Below are 13,117 nucleotides of genomic sequence, written 5' to 3' on the forward strand. Positions count from 1 at the left end.
ATTACTACCTCGGTTTAGGCCATGGTGGCAGGAAAGAAGGTTCTAGGTTTAGGTGCCTGCCTAGAATGCCCTCCTTGCTGTTGCCCGGCTCTGGCTCTGCATGCCATTAGAGGTCCAGAGGGGCACCCTTTCAGCCACATCCTTGTTCCTGATCTCCACCTGAGCCCTTTCTCCAGCTGGCAAAGCTGGACTACTGCCTTAGAGTTGCTTCCCTGCAAAGTCTTGCTAGGTCAGTCTGTAGCAGCCATGTACAGCCAGTGTTTCCAGTTTCCTCCACTATACCTACCCTACCCTTCCACTGTCTGCCTTGTGAGCCTAAGCGGGTGCTTTGTTCTCATCCCATGGCAAACCAACATTTCAAACCCCAACGTTTGCTGCTACCCACAGCCCACCCCCCACCCCCACCCTGTCAATAACACATGCCCAGTGTCCTCTTGGGCAGCATCCCTCCTCCTGGGGGATTTCTGCATAGAGGCTAACTTACACCCCAACCACAATTGTCAGAACCACAAAGGGATGGTGAGGGTATGTTGTCCTCCCTCTGCCTGGGGAAACCCAGGAATCTGTACCAATGGAGGGGATTTTAAGTGTTTCCAGGCAGTGTGCTAAGGATTAAAAGACATGGAGGGGATGTTACCTCTAGTGCACACTCTTGAGAGTCATGTCCCATTTCTACTCCCATAAACTACTGTGGCCTGTGCATAGGAGTATTTAGCAAATAGTCCCAGTTACCATCAGAGAGGCTGAGGTAGAACAGTTAGGGGATATCTACATTTCAAGAAAGTAGGGATGAATTAAGTAGGCACATGGTATCTATGAAGCTGTGGGTAAAGATAAAACAAACAAACAAACCAGACAGGGGATCTGGAGAGATGGCTCAGTGGTTAAGAACACTGGCTGGTCTTCCTGAGGACCCAGGTTCCATGCCCAAGTCAACATAGCTACTTGTAACTTTCTGTAACTGCTGTCCCAGTAGATTGGATACTGTTTTCTAACCTCTGTGGGTACCTGGCACATGTAGTGAAGAGATATTTACACAGACCAAACACTCACACACATAAACTAATTTTTAAAACATTTTCAGAGGCCAGGGTCCTGATGGAAGAGACTGGAATCCACAGGAACCTGAAGGTCCTGAGGCAGTGGTGTGAGAAGACAGTGGGTCTTCAGGTAGTCCCTGTGTTACCAAGAGCCTTTACCTGGCTCCTTGGAGCCCAGCTAATGTTTTCTGGGACCCTTTCTAAAGGCAGTGTCTTGTGCAGTCTGGAATGGCCATTAGCTCTCTCCTTCCCAGAGACTTGGAAAGTGTTCTGTAGAACTTCCGGCATAAAGACATGGCACAACTGAGATCACCTACTGGTTAATGCCAACAACATAAAGGACAACATGAAACAATCCAAGCTTGCACTCAAGACACAGCTAGGGAACACTGGCAAAGAGCATCAGAGCAGACAGCTCAGACATAAACGGGAGAGGGTGTAAATAGACTACATCAATAGGAACAAGCCCCGTGAATCAAACAGTAATGGCAGTAGTGTAAACGCCAGACACTTGGGACATTTCCAATTAATGTTTCATATTCAGCACACTGGGATTCACGATTGTGTTTTCATATTCTACACATTGCACTCACGTGTTACCTTCGCATGCCCCCTTCTTTAGTTGCATGCCCACAATGAATTTCCTCCCACTCCCTCCCTTCTTCGCTCCCCTCTTCCCTTCCTTCTTTAGTCTGCATATTAGAGAAAGGGTTTGGTCTGATCCTGGCTTCTTTTTATTCTATGTATGTTTGTCTACATGTATGTAAATCATCTCTAAGAGCAACCAGTCTTCTTAACCACTGAGCCATCTCTCCTGCAAACCATCCCCCCCCCCATCTTATTTCTGTTGACATGATAATCTCTAGTTCTATCAAATTCCCTGCCAAGGACCTAGTTTCATAATTTCCTGTGACTGAATACTTGACTATATTTATTTACCATGTTTTCTTTATCCATTCATCTTCTGATGGACATTAAGCTAATACCATATCCTGGTTGTAGTGAGCAGTGTGATAATAAACAGATACACAGGGATCTCTGTTGTAGACTGACTGTCTTAGAGTCACTGTGATACAAACCCAGAAGTGGTTTAGCTTGATCAAATGGTAGTTGTATTTTTAATTTTTGGGAGAACTTCCACATTGCTTTCCATGGTAGCTGCACTAGTCTATATTACTCCAGCAATTTTTGTTTAATTCATTATATTAGCATTCTGAATGATAGAATCTCAACGTAGGGTGTTCTTTGATTGATTTAACAGCTACATGTGTCAATATAGTTTTTAATCTGAATGTCCCTGATGTCTATGGATGTTGAGATTTTTGTGTATTTATTGGTCATTTGTGGGTTTTATTACATGTATGTATTTGTGTGTGTGCATGAATGTGTGCCATTGGTGTAGGGAGGGCAGAGAATAATTTGTGGGAATAGGCTCTCTCCTTCTGCTGTGTGGGTTCCATGGATCAAACTCGGGTCTTCAGACTTCGTGGGAAGCATCTTTACCTGCCAAGCTATCTCACCAGGCCCTGTATTTATTCTTTTGAGAACTTTCTATTGAATTCCCTTGCTTCTTTAGTAATCAGATGATTTGAGTGGAATTCGATATATCTATTCTTTTGAGGTTTGTCTTAGTTAGGATGTCATTGCTGTGAAGAGACACTATGACCAAGGCAACTCTTGTAAAAGACAACATTTAATTGTGGTTGGCTTACAGATTCAGAGGTTCAGTCCAATATTATCATGACAGCCTCTAGGCAGAATTAGTGCTGGAGAAGAAACTGAGAAGTCTACATCTTGATCTGAAGGCAGCCACCTTCTGCAGGAAGCCAGGAGGAGGCTAACTTCTACACTGAGCAGAGCCTGAGCATAGGAGCCTCAAAGCCCACCCCCACAGTGACACACTTCCTCCAACAAGGCCACACCTTCATCAACAAGGCCACACCTCCTAATAGTGCCACTCCCTGGGCCAAGCATATTCAAATCACCACAGGCTTCTTTATAGATGCTAGATAATAATCTCTTGTGCATGTACAGTTGGCAAAACCTTTTTTTTTCCCTGCTCTAAACTATCTCTTCACACTGTTTCCTTTGCTATACAAAAGCTTTTTAATTTTGTTCAAGTCCATCTCTCATTCTTGTTGTTTCATGGGCCATTGGCATCTTTTTCAGAAAGTTGTTTTGGTTTTGTTTTTATTTTTGGGGGGCCTGTGCATATATCTTGAAGGGTTTTTTGTTTGTTTGTTTGTTTTTTTCCTAGCAGTATAAAAGTTCCAAGTTTCATATTTAAGTCTTTGATCCATTTTGGCTTTTGGAAAAGGCAAGAGAGAGTGATCTAATTTCACTCTCTTACATATGGATATCCATTAGATGAAAGGCTGTCTTTTCCAGCATATGTTTTGAGCACCTTTGTCAAAAATCAGATGTCTTGGCAGGCCAGGTGGCTCAGTGTTGCGGCCTGCCCGCAGTCCACAACACGAACGGTTCAACTGAGAATGGCAGTTCGAACTGAAAAGAGAGGAATCTAGACGGGGCGGAAGAAACAATGGAGCCAAGACAACGAACATTCTGATCAAGGCTCAATTTTACTATTTCCAGACACTCAGTTATAAAGGAAGGGGGAGGGAACCCAATATCCCGCCAAGTAACTCAGGGTCCAGTAGCAGGACGAACACGTGTGTGCCTCCAGGCAGCAAAGGCAGGTTCCAGCAGTGGGCGTGGCAGGACGAATGAGCCGGTAGCTCCACCCTTGAGCAAGCAGGTTCCAGGCTGGGGGAAGGGAGGCCACAGCTCAGCAGGTAAAAGTGCTTGCTACGTAAAGCAGGCAACCTAGGTTCAGTCAATCCCCAGAATTCCTCTACAGGTGAAGGGAGAGAACCAACTTCACAAAGTTATCTGTCTTAGTTAGGGTTTTACTGCTGTGAACAGACACCATGGCCAAGGCAACTCTTATAAGGATTACATTGAACTGGGGCTGGCTTACAGGTTCAGAGGTTCAGTCCATTATCATCAAGGCAGGAACATGGCAGCATCCAGATATGCATGATACAGGAGGAGCTGAGAGTTCTACATCTTCATGTGGAGGCTGCTAGCAAAATACTGGCTTTCAGGCAGCTGGGATGAGGGTCTTAAAGCCCACACCCACACTGACACACCTACTCCAACATGGCCACACCTACTCCAACAGGACCACACCTTCTAATAGTACTACTGCCTGGGCCAAGCATATACATACCATCATATTTTCTTCTGACCTTCATACATGTATATCATGGCAAGCATGTGTGTGCACACACACTGAGCACACACATGCAAAGAGAGTGGAGCAGAGAGAAGGGAGACTGTTGTGTTTCTATCAGAACATGGCTGAATGGGTTTATTTCTAGGTCCTTTGTTCTATTCTATTGGTTTCAGAATCTGTTTGTGCCACTACCATGCTGGCTTTTCTACTATGGCTATGTAGTGTGTATAATTTAAAATCAGTGATACCACTACCTTTGCTGTTTCCTCTCAGGATATTTAATATCATATGAATTTAAGGTTTATTTTCTATTTTTTGAAGAATGCCCTTGGGAATGACATTAAATCTGTCAGCCATTTTGGCAATAGGGTCATATTAAAATTATTTAGGCCGGGCGTGGTGGCTCACGCCTTTAATCCCAGCACTCGGGAGGCAGAGGCAGGCGGATTTCTGAGTTCGAGGCCAGCCTGGTCTACAAAGTGAGTTCCAGGACAGCCAGGGCTATACAGAGAAACCCTGTCTCGAAAAACCAAAATAAATAAATAAATAAATAAAATAAAATTATTTAAGCTGAAATTTTGTCAGAATGCTCACAGTGATGAGAATGGCGCACTAGACTGACAAGGCTAGCACTCCTTCTTGGCTTTGGCTTTAGTTCCTATTTGCAGGTTCCTGGCCTGGGCTTGAGTTCCTACCCTGTGTTCCCTCAGTGATAGGCAGTATCCTGGTTGGTTTTTGTCAACTTTGACCCAGACTTAGACATATCTGGGAAGAAGGAGTGTTAAGAAAGATCCCGCCACAGGATGGGCTTGAAGGCAAGTATGTGGGATATTATCTGGATTAAACATTGATGTAAAAGGGTCTATCTCACTGGGGGCAGTGCTGCCCCTGGCTAGGAGGTCCTAGGTAGCAGAAGACAGGCTGAGCAAAACAGTAAGCAGTACTCCTTCATGGACTCCACTTAGTTTCTGTCTTAAGTTCCTACCCTGACTTTTTTCAGTGATACACTATGATGTGGAGGTGTAAGCAAAACAAATCCTTTCTTCTCCAAGTTGCTTATGGTCATGGTGTCTTGTTACAGCAATAGAAATCCTAAGACAGTTACCTGAAATTATAAGATGAAATAAAACCTTTTTTCCCCAAGTTGCTTCTGTTTTATCACAACAATAGAAACCCTAAGACAGAAATTGGTACCAGAAGTGGGATGTCGTTATGACAGATCTAACCATGTGTTTTTGGAAGGAGTATGAAGTTTAGGCTGGGAAAGCCATTGAGTGCTCATAGCTTAATGGATTTCTGTGAGATCTTGGAAGATGATGCTAACAGTAGTGCAGGTAACAGAGCCTGGCTTATGACATTTCAGAGAGAAGTAAAAGCTCTACCAGGGAAGTTTAAGTGATATTTTGAATTGAAAATGTGTGCTTCTGGTCAGCTTGTGCTGAAGAATTGCCTGTGATTAATAAGAGCACAGCATGACTAAAATGAAACCTTTGCTTTGCTGGGAAAGAGCTGGGAAATTAGTGGTGATTGAAAAGAGACCAGTGTCATTAAGGTGAAATTGTGTGGGAGTATTTCCTAGAATTATTACACATAAGCCATGCCCCAAGGGGAGGCCAAAGCTGCATCTCCTGATAGCAGGTGAACTTGGTAATATGTGAGAATCACCCAGGTCATCTGGTTTGGAAGACATGAAGGAGTCATGGAGAGCAGCTGAGGCTTGGCACTGTGTGGCAGGGTAAGAATCACAGAAGAGAGCCCAGGAGAGGCTATTGTTGAGAAGCCCAGTTACAGAGGAGACCTTAGTGTATGGAAGATACCAGACCCATGGGAGGATCACAAGCACAGTGGCAACTGTAGAGCAGAGCTGGCTTGAGACTATGAGACATGCATTGTACAGTATGGATGGCAGAGCTGGAGAGATGGCTCCTTAGAGCCTTAGGTCCTTTAGAGCCCAGAAGATTGTCCTGGAAATTTGACACTGAGCTTGACACTGTTGGACCTCGGTTTTGCTATAATTTGTGACTGTGTTCTGGTTCTTCCCTCTGGGAGCAAAAAAAAAAAAAAAAAAGTTTTTGGTTTTGTTTTTTGTTGTTGTTGTTGTTGTTTTGTTTGTTTGGTTTTTTTTTATGGGAGCCCACAGTTATTTGACCTGGAGTATTTTAGAGAAATTTTGAAATTTTAGAAAGACTTTTGACTATTTTAAAGTGACATTGGGCTTCTAAGTGATGAAAAGTTTTAAAGCCTGTGGAACTTTTAAAGTTACTTATGTTATATGATATTATTAAAATTAATACAAGATCTTGGGGATGAACAGAAAAGGAAAGGTTACAGTGGGGTACTAAAGTGTTTGTGTGATAAGTTGATAAAGGATCAACTGTCTTGGGTAATTTTTTTCCTCAGCTTGATAAAAGCTAAAGTCATCTGAGAAGAAGAAATCTTGATTGGAAAAAAAAAATACCTCCATAAAATTTGCCCATAAAAAAATCCATGGGGTATTTTCTTGATTGATTGATGCTGAAGGGCTCACTGTGGGTGGGGCCACCCTTAGGCTGTAGGCCTTTGTTGTATAAAATAACATGTTGAGCAAGCTAGCACGAAGCACCCCTTTGTGGCCTCTGCATTAGTCTCTGTCACGCTTTGGTTCCTGCCCTAACTTCCCTCAGACATAGAGACAGGGTAGCCAGGCTGTATTCATTTTAAGAATGTAAGGAGTCGCTCAGAGAGGCAGTGTCACTTACCTGAGGTGCACAGATGACATGTGCTACCTTTGGCCATTACCTGGAAATAAATGATGAAAGAATCCCTTCCCTCCTCGAGTTGCTTTGGTTGTGGTATTTTATGGTAGGAATGGGAAGTCTAACTAGGATAACTTGCTTGGGTTGCTGCCTCTCTCCAAAACTGCCATGTCCTTCCTACCCTCTCTATTCCCGAGTCATGGACCGCTCACTCTGTCTGAAGTGCAGGTTCTTCATTCATACAATGGGAAAATGACTATCTCTGGGGCTCAGATGGATCAGAATCTCAGCATGCCAACATTCTCTGACCCTTGATGCCCTTGGGATCTGCCCAGGTGGGCCTTTCCTCATTCTCCTCAGGGTAGGCTGCAGGGAAGATAGGGTCTCTGTTCAAACACTGACTGGAACGGTTCCTCTAGCTCGAGGCTTTCTGTTGAGGAAGAAGAGAAACCCAGGTTTCCAGAACCTCAGCCCCACTCACTGTACCCTAAATGAGACAATTCCACAAAAGAGCAATTCATACTTGGCTGTCAGTCACCCTCTGAAGCCCAGGACTACAGCTTGCACTACTGCTCAAGACCCACGAATCTCCCTTCACTACCTGTACCCTGAAAAAATGCTGGGGGAGCTGGCCCCCAGGCTGCTTCTCTAGACATATGTCCTAGGTTCCCTGAAATGCCTGCCAGGTTCCCATCGATTCTTAGACTTGGAGGGATCTAGGATGTGCATGGTGGCAGCTAGTCCCACAGGCCCAGGACCTGATAACATGGGTGACCCACAAAATCCATACCTGCCTACTACTACTACTTCTGTCTCATGAGCTTCCTAAACTGATGGTGTGTTTGTCTTCCAATCCTGAAGGAACTGCTAGAATCTGTCTTTCTTGAAACACAGCTTCTAACACTCGCTGGCCTAAATGTGCCATTCTGTCCTGTGTGGTCCCCTTTCTTCCTCCCCAGTGCTGGAGCTACAGGCAGTTGCACCACACACAGCTACAGCTTTGCCCTTCAGCACGCTTCTTTTAGGAACCCATGCCTCACTACTGAAGCTTCAGACACTGCAAAGGGCTTGTCCTTGACCCCAGTGCCAAGTGTGATATATATTTTTAGTTTACAAGAGTGCTGACTCCCTTCACTCACTCCTAGAATCACAATTCTCTGTGACAACAGACCTTGCCATTTGAGGTGGGTCATAAAACACAGTGGCATGCACATCTGCCTTCTCGTGAAGTTTCCTCTGGCAACAACCTGCCCTCGTATAACCAGCCTGTGCAAAGCTGAACTATGGAGGACACATCGTGAGGAAGTCAGGATGTTGAGTGGATGTGAATGTGGAGTGGATCCCCTAGCCCCAAGCAAGCATGCAGATGCGTTCAGCTCTAGTCTCACATATTGACCTTATGTTCTGAAAGACCTGAAATCAGAACCACAAAGGGCCTGCTCCCAGTCCCCAACCAGAGGAAGCCCCACAATGTTGGTTGTTATGTTGTAGATGATGCAAGCAGAATGCCTGCATTATCTCCAAAGAGCTCAACATTTTCAACAGAACAATTCCATCTAAAGTGAATATATCCCCAATGGGCTCCAAATCGAGGTGATTTTGCCTGATCGGCCAGGTCGCTTAGCACTATGATTGTCTGCACCAGATTCTCAGTACCTTGGTCTTTGTCTTCTGGCATGGCACCACGTGATTACAAGCTGACTTCAGCAGTTGGAAGTGCTCCAACTGCACATGTTGGCACTTGGAGACTTGGATGGGATACCTACCTTGTATTTTCTGCACACCACACCAGGAAGGTCTTGGCCGACTCCAGGCTGCACTGTGTGAGCATGCCCAAGTGCCTTTTCATCTACAACTCCATTTTAGTACCCATGAGACGGTTTTGAGGATTGAGAAATGTGATACAAAGCATGTGACTGGCCCTGGGCTCTGTGAGTGGGCAGTGAGGTGAAGTTGTTAGGAAATAGGTCAAGGCACGTACCTTGTTTGAGACCTAGTCTCTTACTGGGATCTGAGGCTTGGTGGATTAGTTTAGGCTAATTAGATTAGGCTGGGTTAGCATAAAGCATAGGTCCTAATCCATGTCTCTCCAGCACAGGGATTATTATAAGAGCATTGTGGTAGTTTGAATAAAAATGGCCCCTATAGGCCCATAGGGAGTGGCACACTATTAGGCCTTGTTGGTGTAGGTGTGGCCTCATTGGAGAAAGTATGTAACTAGGGGTGAGCTTTGAGATTTCAGATGCTCAAACTAGGCCCAGTCTCTCATTCACTTCATGCTGCCTGTGGATCCAGATGTAGAAATCTCTGGTACCTCTCCAGCACCATGTCTGTCTACATGCCTGTACTGGCTGGTTTTGTGTGTCAACTTGACACAAGCTAGAGTTATCACAGAGAAAGGAGCTTCAGTTGGGGAAATGCCTCCATGAGATCCAGCTGTAAGGCATTTTCTCAATTAGTGATTAAGGGGGAAAGGCCCCTTGTGGGTGGGACCATCTCTGGGCTGGTAGTCTTGGTTCTATAAGAGAGCAGGCTGAGCAAGCTGGGGGAAGGCAAGCCAGTAAAGAACATCCCTCCATGACCTCTGCATCAGCTCCTGCTTCCTGACCTGTTTGAGTTCCAGTCCTGACTTTCTGTGGTGATGAACAGCAATGTGGAAGAGTAAGCTGAATAAACCCTTTCCTCCCCAAGTGCTTCTTGGTCATGATGTTTGTGCAGGAATAGAAACCCTAAGACAATGGCACTATGATTCCCACCATGATGATAACCGGGGCTAAACCTCTGAACTGTTAGCCAGCCCCAAATAAATGTTTTTCTTTTATAGAGTTGTTGTGGTCATAGTGTCTCTTCACAGCAATGGAAACCTAACTAAGACAAACATGTCATCATACCCAGGTTTATATGTGGATGCTAGGAATGGAATTTAGGTTCGCACACTTCGGCAACAAGCACTTTAACCACTGAAGCCACCTACACCAACTACTGTCTCACTATCTAGAACTGGGGCACACCCTCCTTTCTGAACTTACAACCTCAGAGCTAGGAAGAGGTCAGAATCCCTAGATGACTTTAGCAGAAAACAAAGAACTGAAAGCAGTGTTATTTAAGAGTATAGACGCTGTGTGGTGATCCCGAGCAAGCATGGCAGTCTACCAAAGACTACACTCTTGGCTGTATTCATTGTCTTCTCTGGCAGGTGTTACCTGTCCCTTCACTGAGGACACCTTAGTTCTCTCCTCTCTAAGGCTGAGTTTGCCTCTTATTCTCCATCACTACCTCCAGCATAACCTGGTAACCCAAAAGCTGACCCTGTTTCCATCTCTGTATCTCCATGAGAATGTGTGACTGTCAAGAGAAATGCTCAGTTGTGGGTGTACAGGGCTTCGGAAAAGGATCTCCCGAGGAAGTCGGAAAGCATGCCCTTCAAAAACCAGGGTAGGCAGAAAGAAGGGTTCAGAAAGGAAGCAGCAAGGAGGGCTCAGGTTTCAAAGGGCTCCAAGACATCCATGGGCATGCAAAGTGCTCTGATTCAGTCTTCCCACTGCGAGTTGGTGTGATGGGGGGCATTAATGTAGTGAAGGATTCTCACAATATCCTGTGACATGAGCTGGCAGCTCATGGGTTCCTTGCATAAAGAACCTCTGGCTGATAAGGTTTTGTTGTTATTTTGAGACAGGTTCTTGCTGTGTGGCTCAGGCTGGCCCCACAATACTCTCAAATCTTGTCTCCTGGGTATTGGGATTATAGGTGTTCCACCACAGCCAGTTTGGGCTCAGACTTTAAATGCCTCATTTGTGAGCACTTGTGCCAAGAGCCAGCTGGCTTCACACTCCTTTTCATCTGTCCACCTAGACTAGTGCTGTTTCTTCTTGGCACCTTAGGATCTAAGATCAGAAATGTTGATGGGCCGGGAGGGAAAAGAAAGCCCTTTCCAAATTGGCTTCAAGAGCAAGGCTACTGTCTTAGTCAGGGTTTTTATTCTTGCACAAAACATCATGACCAAGAAACAAGTTGGAGAGGAAAGGGTTTATTCAGCTTACACTTCCACATTGCTGTTCATCACCCTTTGCATAACTCTTGAGTTGCGGATAACTTGTCACAATTATTCAAGACTTCCTGGAAAACCGAGTCTAGGCTCTTAATGACTCAACTATAGTGCAGCTTTCAGCCCACCAGTCAGTCCCCTGATTCGAAGGGAAGTCAGGACTGGAACTCAAGCAGGTCAGGAAGCAGGAACTGATGCAGAAGCCATGGAGGGATGTTACTTACTGGCTTGCTTCTCCTGGCTTGCTCAGCTTGCTTTCTTATTGAACCCAGGACTACCATCCCAGGGATGGCACCACCCACAATGGGCCCTCCTACCTTTGATCATTAATTGAGAAAATGCCTTACAGCTGGATCTCATGGAGGCATTTCCTCAAGGGTGGCTCCTTTCTCCGTGATAACTCCAGCTTGTGTCAAGTTGACACACAAAACCAGCCAGTACAGCTACATACTGGGAAGAAAACAGGTCATAGGTCTCAAAAATGAGAGTTAAAACAAGTGGATTGATAAGCTGTCCTGACACCAACTCTGACTAAAGTACAACCATTCTGCAGGCCTAGGCTATCTAATTAGCATCAGCTGCCTTCCTGTCTGTGCTGGCTAGTTTTATGTCAACTGGACACAGGTAGAGTCATCAGAGAGTGAAAATAAAAATGCCTCCATAAGATCCAGCTGCAAGGCATTTTCCTAATTGGTGATCAATGGGGGAGGGCCAGCCCATTGTAGGTGGCGCCATCTCTGATCTGGTGGTCCTGGGTTCTGTAAGAAAGCAGGAAAGGAGCCAGGAAATAGCGCCCCTCCTTATGGAAAGCGCCATATTCTGGTGAGCAGAATAAACCCTTTCCTCCCCAGGTTGCTTTGGTCATGTTTTGTCACAGCAACGGTAACACTAAGCAGCTTTTCCTTCCAGATTCCGGAGGTCAGGCTCTGCCCGTGGCCCAGCCCTGGTTATGGATGCGGCCTTCGGGAGCTGTTCTCCTGAGCTAACCACTCACATGAGACTTCTGGGGGTGAACCAGTTTGCATAACTCTTGAGTTGCGGATAACTTGTCACAATTATTCAAGACTTCCTGGAAAACCGAGTCTAGGCTCTTAATGACTCAACTATAGTGCAGCTTTCAGCCCACCAGTCAGTCCCCTGATTCGAAATTAAGTACTAAATGAAAAAGCATCCCAAAGAGATGTTGGGCTATGTGGCTACTCCATTTTTTAAATAACCACAATAAAGAGTTAAGTGTCTTGCACCTCAAATCATGGTGCTGAGGCCTAGTGGAGCCAAGGTAACTGTGTCATGCCACAGCAGTAATTGCTGCTGATGCAGGAGCAGCCCAGCCTCTCACTGGGAGAAGGAGCAACTGTGTAGACTCTGAAGCAGCAGGTTATGGGTAAAAGCTTGGCCTGGCTGTTCCTCTTTAGGCAACGGGTACTTGACCTACTTAACTGCACAAACCGCATTTCCTCTGACTACCTTTTATCCAAGACCGAGAAAAAGGGGCCCAGAGGAGGGAAAAAAATATCAGAGCAGCCCTAATAGGTGGCAAACTGCAGTCTACAAGGTGTGAAGCCTCTTCATCTCCCTTCCTGTCTCTGTATGAAGCTTCTAGTCTTGATGAAATACATTTGGAGAAGACACAGAGAACAGCCCTTGGCTGACTTGGTCCTTCCTGGGAACTGGAAGAGCAGGCACCAGAAGGAGAGTGTCCTCTCCCTGTCCTCCTCATGGCATCGAATAATCGTGGAGCCGCAAGTCCACGTCCTGGTCACCATCCAGTCTACAAAACCATAGCCCGGCCATTTAAGGTTTCAAGGAATGCTCCAGACGCATTCCCTGGCCGTTTAGGATCCATAGCGTCTGAAGCCCAATCGTTTTGAGACAAATGCCCGAGCCCGGCAAGTTTCAACCCCAGTGACACCTCTGCCTCCCCAGAACAACGCAACCACCACCGCGACGGAAGGGTAACAACGCGATTCGCTGAGCCACTTCCTCACTGGCTCTTTCAGAAGACAGGGAGGAACCACCGCTTTGCCAAGTTCCTGCCTCACACCGGAAGGAGCGAAGC

This window comes from Mus caroli, unplaced genomic scaffold (assembly GCF_978045245.1).
Source record: "Mus caroli unplaced genomic scaffold, Mus_caroli_1 scaffold_1, whole genome shotgun sequence".
NCBI classification, from domain to species: Eukaryota; Metazoa; Chordata; class Mammalia; order Rodentia; family Muridae; genus Mus; species Mus caroli.